The sequence below is a fragment of the Periplaneta americana genome, chromosome 17 (genome assembly GCF_040183065.1).
Source record: "Periplaneta americana isolate PAMFEO1 chromosome 17, P.americana_PAMFEO1_priV1, whole genome shotgun sequence".
Taxonomy (NCBI): Eukaryota; Metazoa; Arthropoda; class Insecta; order Blattodea; family Blattidae; genus Periplaneta; species Periplaneta americana.
Window position 1 is genome coordinate 26,541,448 of NC_091133.1, and position 16,189 is coordinate 26,557,636.

At 36.7% G+C, this 16,189-nt stretch overlaps 1 long non-coding RNA gene across 1 annotated transcript in view; it reads right to left on the reverse strand.

The window, feature by feature from the left end:
• LOC138693448 (uncharacterized) overlaps positions 1-16,189 on the reverse strand; it is a 452,326-nt gene that overhangs the window by 352,919 nt on the left and 83,218 nt on the right. The window lies entirely within an intron of this gene.

Sequence of the window (16,189 nt, forward strand, 5' to 3'; positions counted from 1 at the left end):
AATGGCTTTTAAGGAACCCGAAGGTTCATTGCCGCCCTCACATAAGCCCGCCAGCGGTCCCTATCCTGTGCAAGATTAATCCAGTCTCTATCATCATACCCCACCTCCCTCAAATCCATTTTAATATTATCCTCCCATCTACGTCTCGGCCTCCCTAAAGGTCTTTTTCCCTCCGGTCTCCCAACTAACACTCTATATTCATTTCTGGATTCGCCCATACGTGCTACATGCCCTGCCCATCTCAAACGTCTGGATTTAATGTTCCTAATTATGTCAGGTGAAGAATACAATGCGTGCAGTTCTGTGTTGTGTAACTTTCTCCATTCTCCTGTAACTTCATCCCGCTTAGCCCCAAATATTTTCCTAAGCACCTTATTCTCAAACACCCTGAACCTATATTCCTCTCTCAGAGTGAGAGTCCAAGTTTCACAACCATACAGAACAACCGGTAATATAACTGTTTTATAAATTCTAACTTTCAGATTTTTGGACAGCAGACTGGATGATAAGAGCTTTTCAACGGAATAATAACACGCATTTCCCATATTTATTCTGCGTTTAATTTCCTCCCGAGTGTCATTTATATTTGTTACTGTTGCTCCAAGATATTTGAATTTTTCCAACTCTTCGAAGGATAAATCTCCAATTTTTATATTTCCATTTCGTACAATATTCTGGTCATGAGACATAATCATATACTTTGTCTTTTCGGCATTTACTTCCAAACCGATCGCTCTACTTGCTTCAAGTAAAATTTCCGTGTTTTCCCTAATCGTTTGTGTATTTTCTCCTAACATATTCACGTCATCCGCATAGGCAAGAAGCTTATGTAACCCGTTCAATTCCAAACCCTGCCTGTTATCCTGAACTTTTCTAATGGCATATTCTAGCGCGAAGTTAAAAAGTAAAGGTGATAGTGCATCTCCCTGCTTTAGCCCGCAGTGAATTGGAAAAGCATCAGATAGAAACTGACCTATACGGACTCTGCTGTATGTTTCACTGAGACACATTTTAATTAATCGAACTAGTTTCTTGGGAATACCAAATTCAATAAGAATATCATATAATACTTCCCTCTTAAGCGAGTCATATGCCTTTTTGAAATCTATGAATAACTGATGTACTGTACCCTTATACTCCCATTTTTTTCTCCATTATCTGTCGAATACAAAAAATCTGATCAATAGTCGATCTATTACGCCGAAAACCGCACTGATGAACCCCAATAATTTCATCTACGTACGGAGTTAATCTTCTCAAAAGAATATTGGACAAAATTTTGTACGACGTCAACAAAAGTGATATTCCTCGAAAGTTACCACAGTTGGTATTGTCTCCCTTTTTAAAAATAGGTACAATTATGGACTCCTTCCATTGTTCTGGTACAATTTCCTTTTCCCAAATAGCAAGTACAAGTTTATAAATTTCGCTATATAATGCACTTCCACCCTCTTGTATTAATTCTGCTGGAATTTGATCGATACCTGGAGACTTGTACTTTTTTCAGATTTTCTATCGCAATTTCGACTTCTGAAAGCGTGGGTTCGGGTATAAATGGCTCAGCAGTTTGTATTTCAATTTCGTCCCGATCATTTCTGTTTGGCCTATGTACATTTAGTAGTTGCGCAAAATAGTTTTTCCATCTGTTTAGGATTGATGGAGAATCTGCAAGCAAATCACCATTCTCATCCTTGATCACGTTTACCCTTGACTGATATCCGTTCTTAAATTCTTTTATACCCTTATATAAATCTCGAAAGTTTTTATTCTTACTATTTGTTTCTACCTCATTCAGTTTTTCCTTCAAGTAACCTCTCTTTTTATTCCTAAGTGTACGACTTGCTTCCCGCATTTCATTGAAATAATTATCTCTCTTCTCCTCAACTGGATCCTGTAAGAATTTCAATTTTGCCTGTTTCCTTCTTTCTACTACCATGCAACAATCTTCATTAAACCACGGTTTCTTTTTCTTAGTTTCATAATAACCTATGCTCTGCTCAGCTGCAATTTTGATACTATCTCTGATATTTTCCCACACACTATTAACATCTAATTCTTTCTCAACTTCGTCGGAACTTTCTAAAGTGGCAAACCTATTCGAAATTTCGACCTGATAATTTTGCTTAGCTTCCTCGTCCTTTAATTTCAAAATATTGAATTTAGTAATATTAACTTGTTGCTCTACTCGCTTGGCTACTGATAATCTTTCTCTTAATTCTCCAATCACCAAATAATGGTCAGAATTACAGTCTGCACCCCTGAAAGTTCGAATATCTACTATACTAGTATGTCTCCGTTTATCTATCAAGATGTGATCTATTTGGTTGTGTGTCAATCCATCTGGAGAAGTCCAAGTATATTTATGTATATCCTTATGGGGGAATGTTGTACTTTTGACAATTAAATTTTTCGATGTGGCAAAGTTGACTAATCTAACTCCATTGTCACTACTAATTGCATGTAGGCTCTCTTTTCCAATAGTTGGTCTAAAAATATCCTCCCGTCCTACTTTAGCATTGAAATCCCCCAATAAAATTTTCATGTGATATCTAGGGAACTGATCAAAAGTATGTTCCAATTCCTCATAGAAGCTATTCTTTATATGGTCGTCTTTCTCTTCTGTAGGGGCGTGAGCATTTATAACTATGATGTCGCACCATCTACCCTTAAGTACTAAATATCGTCACTGATAAATTCGACCTTTTTTACTGCTGATTTTATTCTTTTATGAACAAAGAATCCTGTTCCTAATTGGTGATTATTGTTTCCTTCCCCATAATACAACAAGTAATCTCCTATTTGTGATATGCCATTCCCATCTAACCTAACCTCCTGTACTCCTACGAAGTCTATTCTATATCTAGCTAGTTCTTTTGCTACTAATGTTACCCATCCTGTTCTATAAAGACTAGTTACGTTCCAAGTGCCAAATCTCAAAACCTTATTCCTTTGCTGTGGTCGTGCCAGAGAATCAGTCCTATTCCAAGGCTTATTATAGGGATGCGTAACAAGCTGTTTTTTACGGTGATGGGTTGTTAGCCCTTCGCCCAACCCCCAAGCTGAAGGACCACCCCATATCGGCTGTCCACGACTGCTTATTCAATATATTCGCAGCTACCCTCCATATCTGGAGGCCGTCTCCTCTATCCGCAACCTGAGGACGCGCCATGCCGTGGTGATAGGGACCCACAATACATGGGCATTGTATAGTTACAGATTGTTTATACATCCATGCGTGGTTTATTAGTAACGTTTTCTGTCTCAACGCTGCGTAAGTCTCGTATAAAAACTATACACGGTTTATTAGTAAGACCGTAACAATATATTGCATCTATACTAATAATAAATCTGTAGCCGAAATTTTCTGGTAATTTCCGCTTTTCCAAAAATAATTGGTCCTAACATATATATATATATATATATATATATATATATATATAATTAACCACCCTGAAACCGAAAATCGCTTTTTTTTATTTTTGTTTGTATGTCTGTCTGTCTGGATGTTTGTTACCTTTTCACGCGATAATGACTGAACCGATTTATATGAAAATTGGAATATAAATTAAGTTCGTTGTAATTTAGATTATAGGCTATACGGCATTCAAATTTTATATTAAACAACAATGTAGTTTTATTTTCACAACAATAACTCTTCACTTTCTACAATTTAATTCCACTCCCGTCAACAATGGGATTTGCTCTCCACACAGCAACACAGTATTCGTTATTGCACTCCACAGACGACAATGACAATTTACTTGGATTATTGAGAACAACAATGAACCGTTAATTTTAACTAATGTTCACAAAGCACTATTTACAAATCAGAACTGTCAGTTCACAGTTCTTCTAGCTCAGTCACTCGAGTTCACAGTATCTCGAACCACAGACCTTAGAGACAGTCCACTGAACTTCGAACTCAGGTCCCTCCAACTGCGGTCCACTGCACTCAAACTCAGGACTTCCGGCTCTACAGTTACGGACACAACTCAAGTCGAACTTCGGTCTCGAAGCTGGCTTCATTGCTACACAAGACTGGCTGCTGTCCACTGACTGTAACAACACTGACTTACTGACTGAATAAAGTTAACTTGCGTCTTCTCTTTTATAACCAAACCATAGTTTCTGGAGAGTTCGCGATCTCGAATAATCGACAGGTGCCTAGAAGATTTCCACGGATGTCAGGATGGCATTCTCGAATAATCTGGATATCTTCCCTCTCTGCCGCGGTCGCTCTCTCTCCTCTCTCCGCCTTAGCACATGCCCCAGGAAGCAGATGCGCGCGCAACCCGCCCAAAACACGGCCGACTTAGCCCTTCCTCCGTCGGTCGTGAGATCGAATCTCGCGTGGCCATCACAATACTTTATTTAATATGGGGGTTACAAGGGGGCCTTCATTAAATAAATCGAAATATCTCGCTTATTATTGAAGTTTATGAAAAATATTACATAACAAAAGTTTCTTTAAAAACGATTTCTGGTAAGATTTATTCTATGCAAAATTTTGATAGGGCTAATATTACTGTGATGTACCGAAGTACATACTATTTCCGTGTAGGAATTCTGCATTACCATATGACGAGATATATCCGTTTTAAAATAACAATGCTTTTTGTATAATGGTCAGATTAAAATACTTACTTACTGGCTTTTAAGGAACCCGGAGGTTCATTGCCGCCCTCACATAAGCCCGCCATTGATCCCTATCCTGAGCAAGATTAATCCAGTCTATACCATCATATCCCACCTCCCTCAAATCCATTTTAATATTATCTTCCCATCTACGTCTCGGCCTCCCCAAAGGTCTTTTTCCCGCCGGCCTCCCAACTAACACTCTATATGCATTTCTGGATTAGCCCATATGTGCTACATGCCCTGCCCATCTCAAGCGTCTTGATTTAATGTTCCTAATTATGTCAGGTGAAGAATACAATTCGTGCAGCTCTGCGTTGTGTAACTTTCTCCATTCTCCTGTAACTTCATCGCTCTTAGTCCCAAATATTTTCCTAAGAACCTTACTCTCAAACACCCTTAATCTCTGTTCCTCTCTCAAAGTGAGAGTCCAAGCTTCACAACCATATAGAACAACCGGTAATATAACTGTTTTATAAATTCTAACTTTCAGATTTTTTGACAGCAGACTAGATGACAAAAGCTTCTCAACCGAATAATAATAGGCATCGATAAAAGATAAAACAAATGACTCTGCATTTATTTAAGGCGGCCTTGGAGTCCTTGGACAACAATCGCATTAATATAAGGATGATTTATGATGTGTATATAATATACTAAATATTATTATATTATAAAGAGAGAGTATTTGTGTGTTTGTATGAGGCAATCTCAGGAAACTATATAATGGATTTAAATAATTCTTTCATCACTGGAAAATGTAGTTCCTTTAGATGGACGGAGGCATTATGTCATTACAGAAGCTCATGGGTGAATCGAGGACTGGGCACAAATGCATATAAGGTAAGACTAAACAGAACCTTACTCACAGAAAACTTTATTATATTGTCGAAACTAATAATTAGCTATATGTACTGTAGTTAAATTTAATGCTATTTGGAGGTACCGTACTGAAATTTGATGTCTGACTTGCGTTGCGTTTTTTATGAAAGAATGAATGTCATAGATGGAATAATTTTACAAATATACACGCAGCACATATTAAGTATTAATTTTTCAGTAACATAACAGTACATATTACTTAATTACGTATTTGGGTGAGCTAGGATAATGTATAGGAGGTAACAGTTCTAAATAGTGCACAATGCTCCATATTGAATAATTAACAAACCCACATCTTTAGCATGACTTGTGGTTTGTAGGCCATCTCAAACACCAAACCCCACCCCTTTGAGCGCGAGATCTTATATATTCGGTCAGTTATTGCCGAATGTTACAATAAAAACAATTAACAACATAGGTACCTCAGTCATAACGTCATACCAGATGAAATTATGAAGTAATTACATAATTAAAATACGACTATTTGGTCTAGGGAGCATTCGTTTTCGTTGCAAGAATAATTCGTTTAACATGTTTGTAAATTAGTCTTGAATACGTTGCGTTGTTGGAAAAGTTTTTTTTTTTTTTTTTTTTTTTTTTTCCCTGAGATTCAAGAGCCCTCACAGCCAATTAAAAACTTAGGTAGGTACTTATAGTAGTACATCCGTCATCAACACACGTTTTACATATTTTAGGGCAGTACAACAACTTATTTCAAATAGTATGGTTTGGTGACAAAGCGTTCTTCCATCTGAGAGTAACAACCTTCAGTTCTTACAAATATATTCTATTTCAGACGCTGTTAGGTCTAACATAATACCAACCTTAAAAGTAGAATTAATCGAACAACTCCAGAACCTATTGCATGGTAATAACAGTTAAATTCATAGTTCTAAATACAACTTTGAGAGTAATTCAGGAGCAAACGATTTATAATTGATAATACATTAATTATTAACTAACAATAACAAAGCTGTATTTGGAAATATAACAGATTTAAGCCAATGATATTTATTTATAACAAGTGCAGCGAAGCGCGCGGGTACGGCTAGTTATAAATATATATACAATAAAAATATATATTACGCTACTGTATGTTAGTATTTTCAATTGTCACTTGTTACATTACATCTCCAATATCGATAACAGTGACGAAATACCAATATATGTTACTTAACCCTTAAATTAACAAAGTATCCTATAGGATACAACAGGTTAATAGGCTATATGCTATAATTTTAATAGAACAAGAGAAAAAAATAGTAGGAAAATTAAAATTTCACAATATTATAATATTGTGCAACATATAAAATATGGACATTGCGATAGTTGTTTTCTTTATAGTCCGACAAGGTTTAATAAACCAGTGTGAGAAATGAAGTTTTGCCAATTTAAGGGTTAATGCAGAAGAATAACAATTTTATTTATGTCGACAGTAAAAATATGTCAAGTTTCATTTCAAAACTAGCAATGTCCGTGCGCTTCGCTGAACTATTACAAATAAATATTATTGACTTAAATCTATTATATTTTCTAATACAGCTTTGTTATTACTTAGTGAATAATTAGCTTACAATAAGTTGTAAATCATTTGCTCCTGAATTATTTTCAAATTTATATTTAATACTATGAATGTAACTGTTACTACTGTATCTCTGGAACTGTTCAATCAAATTATTTTTAAGCTTGGTACAGTACTATATTTGACCTAATAGCATCTGAAACAAAACATAATTTGCAAGATCTGAGAGCTGTAAGAAGGCTTCCAATTAAATTATAACTCTGTCCTTGAACTTCAAACGCTGGCATAAAATTGCCTTCATGTATTTCTTTCGCACGAATCGACGCCACTTGGAATAAGGCTGGCCGTCCACTGGAACCGAATTCGGCCGAATAACAACTCGGCCATTTACGGTCGTACACGACCGAATGATCCCACAACAAGAGAATGCATTGGCTTGCGTCCATTACACTCGCCCTATTCGGCCGTTCGCGGCCGAAGACAGCCGAATGCCGATTCGATCCAATTCAGATGGGATTTTCCGGTCTCATTCGGCCGAACAGAGCAACATGTGATGACTGTTTCCATAAATTTCGCCATGAACGCCGAAAAATTAATTAGTTCTTGTGTGTTTCTTTTTTTTCGTTAAACAAGTGAAATAAAATTTTTAAGGCTTAACAAATTATTATTCATGTACTACTTACCTTAAGATCACTGACAAACGTTTCTCAGGTGGTACAACTTCTCTGAAATTTGACCATTTTGAGATTGATGGACGAATTACATTTAAAATATAGCTATTGAAATGTATCAACATTCATCCGATAGTAATCGAAAAACATAGCACTATGCTCTAGAAGTTTATTGTGTAGACGTAGATGATGAAAATTACCCAGGCCACACCTTTCTCTAAGCATCGGATATACCCTATATTTTCGTCATTCCTTAAAAGACATTTGTATGTATGTATGTATGTATGTATGTATGCATGTATAACTACGAGGTTGTGTGTGTATGTATGTATGTATGTATGTATGTATGTATAACTACGAGGTTATTTAGCGTCGATGAGATTGGTGATAGCGAAATGGTACTTGGCGAGATAAGCCGAGGATTCGCCATAGATTACCTGGCATTCAAGTTACGGTTGGGGAAAACCTCGGAAAAGCACAACCAGGTAATCAGCCCAAGCGGAGATCGAACCGCGCCCGAGCGCAACTTCAGACCGGCAGGCAAGCGCCTTAACCGACTGATCCACGCCGTTGGCTGTATGTATGTATGTATGTATGTATGTATGTATGTATGTATGTATGTATGTATGTATTAAGTATATGCATGTAGCACGAGGACATACAACTGATAATTGACGCCCGAAGCGTCGGCTCCAGTGGACGATCGATCGGCTCTTCTGCCGGTCGTCCGGTATTCGGCCGTATACGGCCTAACAAATATTCGGCCGTTCACGGTGCCAGTCGACGGCTAGGCTAAGGTGTTATATTATCTTATATTGTTTAAAAATTGCGTTAGTAATGGAAGTACGACAGCTGGGAGCAGTATGCAATGATGATAAATGCCAACGAGACGAAGATCATGGTCATAGGAAGAAAAGTAAAGAAGGTAAACTTGCGAATTCTAAATGAGACAGTAGAGCAAGTGGACAGCTTCAAGTACTTGGGGTGTACTATAAGCAGTGACATGAGCTGCTGACAAGAGTTCAAAAGGAGAGTAGCAATGGCCAAGGAAGCTTTTAATAGCAAAAGGAGCATCTTCCGCGGACCTCTGGAGAAAGAACTGAGAAAGAGACCAGAGAGGTACTTTGTGTGGAGTGTAGCATTTATATGAGTCAGAAACATGGACATTACGACGAAGTGATTAGGAGCATTTGAAATGTGTATATGGAGAAGGATGGAGCGTGTGAAATGGACAGATAGAATAAGAAACGAAGCTGTGTTGGAAAGAATGGGTGAAGAAAGAATGATGCTGAAACTAACCAGGAAGAGGAAAAGAAATTGGCTGGTCACTGATTGAGAAGAAACTGCCTTCTGAGGGATACACTGGAAAGAATGGTGAACGGGATAAGAGTTCGAGGCAGAAGAAGATATCAGATGATAGACGGCATTAAGATACATGGATCATATGCGAAGACTAAAAGGAAGGCAGAAAATAGGAAATGTTGCGTTTGCAATGAAAGACCTGCAGAACACTATGAATGAATGACATTTAATTAAGTTTTGAATTGATTGTGGGGGCTCTTGAATCTCTGGAAGAACAACTTTCCCAGCAATGCAACATAATACATTTGGCTCAACTGACCCCCTTTTTTGTATTGTAGTTATTGCATGTTTTATTTATTTTAACCCTCTATGGCCCAACGTGACTTCAAAGTAACAATACCTTTTTATTCAATTTTTATACGTTTCTGATGAAGTACCACTGTATCCCAGTGTGTCTTTGGAGCCACAGTATGGCAGCTAAGAATCCATGCCTTGTTTGTATAAGTAGTGTAATTTGTTCTCACCAGATAGCATAGGAAAGCTAGCGTTTGCTCACAGAGGGAAGGTTGTGAAATCGACGAACTTTATGTTTATTTTTTGTGATATTTATTTGTGAATTTAAGTGGTAAAAAATATTCACAGTATTCGTAAGTATTAAATTTAACACTTATACAATGTAAAATTCAGTTAATCGATTTTATCTTGCATTATTTCATAAATATACGTTTGTGTCTTTCATGCAACATTGGGCTACTACGTTTGAGGATATGCACGTGCAGCATGGTAGTGCAAATATAGAATGATCAGTCGAAATCCTCTTTTTATTTCTATTTATACTGTATTCAGAGCCTTCATATAATTTTATAATTTTAAACAATAATTATATTATATTGTCTTTTATGATCATTTCGTGATTACTGAAACAAAATTAATAACAGTACCTGTAAAATTTTAAAATATTGGTATTTTATAGTTGGTATAACATATTTACTTTCAGCCTTATTTTGCGTAATTTTCTTATCACTGTAGTGCATCTATATAATACAGCACAGTCAATATTTCTCTTACACAGTCTATTCGGGGATGAACCCAAAGAGGTTTTATGGACATAACAAGAGAAGCGAAACTAAAGTGAAAACTGTAGGAGGTTACGCATCTGATGACCCTGATTTAGCATCTGATAGTGAAGATGTGGAAGTGCATCAGAACCTTAGGACCCAAGAAAATATAATTATTCCAGAAAGCGATACAGATGAGAATGGGGAAGTTGCCGGTAACCACCACCAAGTTTTGGATGATGCTAGTGATGATGGAAACGATAATGCCCAAGTAGGAAATTATTCAGAAAGATGTGGTGGCACAGTTGATTTTACTTGGAAAGTGAAACAAAATTAGGCAATTACAACCAGTTCAACCATGGAAAGGGAGACTTCCTGATGGAACCAACTGCCCTGATGAGCCTATACATTATTTCAGAAAGCCATTGGATGAGAATATATTGAACAATGTGGTGAATGAAAGTAACCTTTATGCAGCAAGTCCTGATCCTACAAACCAAATACAATTTTCTCTAGAAGAGATTGAGCAGTTCATTGGTTGCTGCTTTTATATGTCAATATATGCAATATATGGCTTGCCAGGTTCCAGAATGTATTGGAAAGAAGGTGCTGAAGTTCCAGCAGTCGCTGATACAATGCCGCGCAATAGATGGGAGGAAATAAAGTCTAATCTTCACTTCAATAATAATGAAAACGTAGAAAGGAGTAATGACAAATTATACAAAATAAGACCATTTCTAGATTCCTTAGTGAAGAATCTCAACTCCATTCCTATGAATGAAAATCTTTGTGTTGATGAGCAAATGATAGCGTTCAAGGGAAGACATAGGCTGAAACAATACATGAAGAACAAACCAAAAAGTGGGACTACAAAGCTTTTGTATTGTGTGATTCATTCGGTATAATGCATAATTTCTAACTTATAGTGGTGCAGTGGAGCATGATCCTAATTTACCAGATTTGGTATCAGAGGAAATGTTATACTTCGCCTCACTCAAATAGTGCCACGAAATCATCTTCATAAAGTTTATTTTGACAACTGGTTTACCAGTATTCAGTTGCAAGTGGAACTAGTGAAGATTGGTATTCTGTCCTTGGTACTGTAAGACCAAATAGATTTTGTGGCTGCAAGTTTTCCTCTGATAAGGATATGAAGTAGCAGGGAAGAGAAACTGTAGAAGAAATGACGAAGATTAATGGTATCAGTCTCATGACAACGAAGTGGTAAGACAACAAAGTAGTTCATTTGCTGAGCACTTTTGTTGGGGTGTATCTTACTACTACAGTCCAGAGATGGGACAGGAAAGAAAAAACAATAATCGATGTTCAGTGCCCCTCTCTTGTAATATATTACAACAAATTATGGGTGGTGTCGACCTTATGGATTCACTTATAGTCCTGTATCGGACAGCCATTCGGTCCAAGAAATGGTACCATCGCATTGTCTTCCACTTGTTGGATCTGACAGTGGTACAAGCATGATTACTTTACAGAAGAGGCTGTAGATCCTGCAATGTAAACACGAAGGACCAGATCAGTCTACGTGACTTCAAAATTTCAGTTGCAGCTTGCCTATGTCAGGAGAAGAAAGGAAAGACTAAGAAACGAGGAAGATCAAATTTCTCCTCATTGCAGGCCGAAATTGATGTAAAGAAAAATAGAGGACCCAGTGCAACTTTTCCGGATAAAGTAGTGAGAACGGATGAAGTAGCACATTGGACACATTTCTCTGAAAAGAGGGGACGCAAAAAGCTGAAGTGTAGTGGAACTCCAAAAGTTATGTGTTCCAAGTGCGAAGTCCACCTGTGCTTCACACCAACCAGAAAATGTTTCTTGGAATTCCATACCACATAGACGCACTTGTCAGAATGCTGAAAAGAACTTTTACGTGTTTGCAAATCAATCCAGATTTTCTTTTAAATCTATATCACTTTTCTTCTAACCTGTACTGTAATATTTACCACATTATTATTGTCAATTCACTTGTATACAAACAAAAAAATGAATAAACATTTTTTGGGAATACGAGTACGAAATGATAACCTTATAGCCCACTGTGTCCTCAAAGTCACAAACCGATTTTGAAAAATACAAAATTGAAAATTTCCAAAAAATCTCATTTTATTCTTAACTAAGCCCATATAAGTTGCTATAGCACGAAAAAAAATTTTTTGCTCAAAGAATAATAATTCGGGCCATAGAGTATTATTCAAAAGAGTATAATCAATATTTGGATCGTAATGGAATGCTAACATATTATTACTGCGTACTAACTATCGACACGCTCTCTAGTTCTGGTAATAAACTCTCGTTGTTCTTTAATTCTCTGAGAACGTTCAGATCTATTTTCTCTTTCCCAAGACTGTTAAGTTCGAACTCTGTTATCGGCAAGTTGCTCAAAGCGTTCAATGCTTCTTTCCCTTTGTCCAGCCGCTGATGTTTGCATTGTTATTCCTCACTCTTATTAAGTCTCCTAATTTTGTTTTGCTTTGAGGCAGAAGTGTTTGGGATAACCTGAGTCTTTTTTTTTTCATTCCGAAGCATATAAAAAGCAATAGGCCTATCTACCTAAGACACATATACAGAATGTAACAGAATAACTATTCCTAATTTTCTGATGTGATAGAAGACATGAAAATAAACACTTTTTTCTTAATAAAGTAGTGTCCAGAAATGTTTCGTATAAAAGACAGAGCTCATCACTCGCATTATGGCTGCATTTATGTTTCAGCTGTTTTTGTTACCATGGAAATAATAATTGAAGTTAGTTTGTTGCTGTATGTCACAAAATATCTGTTTCTGAGATCTATTTATTTAATTTCATGGTATTAAAATGCATCGAAATACAAATATTGAACTTGCAGACATGCATAAGGCATTTGGAGCAGCTGACAGCAATGCTAATTTGGCAAAGAGAATCTATGAGGAGCAACACTCTCGGCGGCATATTCCGGAGCTACTTGATGTCCCGATTAATATTCGGAAAAACATTATCTTTCAACACGTTGGTGCACTCGCACATTTCGGTTTAAGTTCTCGAAATTATTTAAATGTACATTTTCCGAAGCGTTGGATAGTGAGAGCAGGTCCAGTTTCTTGGCAAGACGTTTCCCAGATATGACTCCAGTTGAGTTTTGTGTTTGGGGTCATATTACTCCTAAATCAATTGTTTATGAAAAATCCATCGACACAGCAGAAGAATTAGTTGCTAGACTTATTCTTGCCCTTATCGATCACAGATATTTCGAAAGATTCGTACTGTGTAACCATAGAAAGTAAATAAAGTAACGTTTCAAGTTGATATTCCTTCCTTTTTTCCTTCATACCACTATCACTTGAAAAGGAAGCATTTTCGGACATTACTTTATTAAGAAAAAATGTTTAATTTCATGCCCTCTATCACATGAGAAAATTAGGAACAGTTAATCTGTTACATCCTGATGGAATTTTTTTCAGAGATCACTACCCGAAATTACTAATGTCCAAATTATACTTTTCCATTAAAATGAACGAAGCTCAAATTGAATTCAAAGCCCCATACGCATTACACTCCTCTAGCACCCACAGGAGCCTCAATGCTGTATGCCATGATTCTCGGTAAAGTAGGGCAAAACTGCGCAGTGTCATCTAGTATAAGAAACATTTAAAATGAGACACAACATTTAGGCTTATTAATGTCCACCCTACACTACAAAATAAAGTGAAAATTCCATATCGTCCTACACTACACATGGGTGGAAAAACATACTTAATTCATTGAAAAATAATAACCTCGAAATTATAATATACCACTCTAGAGATTTTTCGGAGATGCCGGCACTCAAGGAAACTAAAACGAATAGTCTTGAGTAAGTTTTTCTCGTCCCTAAAGAAGTACCTTTTCATAGTATCACGCATGAATTAATGACCTTCTTAGCCAAAATGTCTGCCTGAGTTAACTCAATTTAAAACAGCTGAAGATCAGGCACAGAAAAGAAAACATTCAACCATGTGCCACACGTTCAACTGTTTTCGTTTTTAATTATCATTGCCTAGAAGTTTAGCAAACCAAAAACACTCCTCAGTCCTTATACATCAGCATAGCGTTGACTAAAATGTTCTACATTGATTTAAAGCTGTGCTGACATACATTTCATGTAATTTCATGTCTATGTGTGCTTTCACTTGACCTTCAAAGACAGCTAGGGAATTTCCTTGTTCCCAGTCTGAACCCCCGGGGTGTCATGATGAGCCAAAATGTACCTCTTCATCCGTCGTACCAAAGAATCAATATAGACCTATATATTTATATATCGCCCGCTTATATCACACCCGGTTTTTTAATTATAACTTGAAAAATTATTTTTATGTTATATACAGAATACAGATACAGTATACAATCTTGCAGTAAGTCATATTTGGACCTGAAGAATATTTTTAGACGTATTTTAAACATTAACAGATTGTTCTTTCCAATAGGCTTAACATATTACATTGGTAACATAGTTACACAGATACAGTTTCGTACATGAACAACAATATTTTGAGAGACATATATTTTAGAATTACTTCATTGTTATTTTCAGTTGGCTTACGTATATCCACACAATACATTAGCAACATGGAAAAATGTATTATTGAATAGCTTTTTGATATACGTTCAATTCCATGTTTTCCACTCTATTACAGTGATTCATTCATTCATAGTGTTCTGCCCATGGGGAGGTCTTTCACTGCAAATCCAACTTTCTTCAGTCTTTCCTATTTTCTGCCTTCCTCTTAGTTTCCGCATATGATCCATATATCTTAATGTCGTCTCTCATCTGATGAGTCCACTGCAAGAATGATGGATGTCACTTTCTTGTCGAAAATGAAAATGAACCAAGACTGTCAATGCATAGCTTAAGACATAGAATGTACATAGAGAGTTATATGCCATTAACACTGATAGTCATTGTCCAGTAATAATCGGAAAATCACAGTTAAGCTTTAAGCGCTAAGCATTTCAAACTTTCAATTGCTTCTCCTGCAAAATGTATTCCAATGACATCCATCCATCATTCTTGCAGAGGACTCTTCATCCTATTATATAAATGTTTAGGTGGGCCCTCTGGAGAGCAAGCCACATAGTTGACAATGTGGAAAAACATGGAGTTTCAAAGTTAATACCTACAACGCAGAGCGATTGTCCTTGAGATTTATTTTAATATGGTCAATACGAATGCTAGTAGCATTGGAAATTGGAGTTGCTTAAAATCGAAAGGTACGTTAGTGGGCAGGCCTATCATAGGAATACGTGAGGTAAAAACATCTATTGTTTTACCAGTTAATATTGTCTCTTTTATTAAGTTTTGCATGAGTTATTTCACATTGTTCCATTGCATTATTTTGGCGAGTCAGCATTTCGCAATAGCATTATTGGTGATTCAATATTAAGCACGCGGTGGCATTCCTTGTGGTTTCAAGAATACAGTAAAATAAACCACAGTCTGTTCACTACCTACAATTGAAGACCTAACATTCTAAGTGTGGCAAGGCCAATTTTTCAAATTTCATTTTATTCGCTCTAAGGGAGGAACATCCATATGAGAATAACATACTACAATATCTTTGTCGCAATTCAACTGTAAGTGACACATTCGTGCGCCAAAAGACGATGTTCGAGGTATCTCAATACACATTTCGCAGTGTGTTTTTCATCATATCTTAGAACAGGGATGTCGAACAGCGCTCTCGAGCTGTGAACTGCAGAGTCTTCACTTCTCCATTACCGTGCAAGGGTTGAACGCAGGTAGCAGGCAGTGCGGCCGAATGACAGTAAACAAGTACTTTCATCGAGAGCTATAGTGAGTAATAAGTGAAAGTTTTCATTCTTGCTATCAGTTGTTCCTCCAAGTTATCTTCCATTTATGATACGCGCTCTCCAACAATATTACGAGACAAACATATAAATTTAAAATCATTAACGTATTCCGGACATATCCCTTTTGCAACACCTATGAGACAGCCTTTCACAAATTCTCCGTCAGTAAATAGCTTTGAAGCCGTTGCAATAATTTCACAAATTTTGTAGCTAGCACGAACCAAGCTTATTCTACTAACACCCGATGATGATGGAAGGTTTTCTGAATTCAATCTTG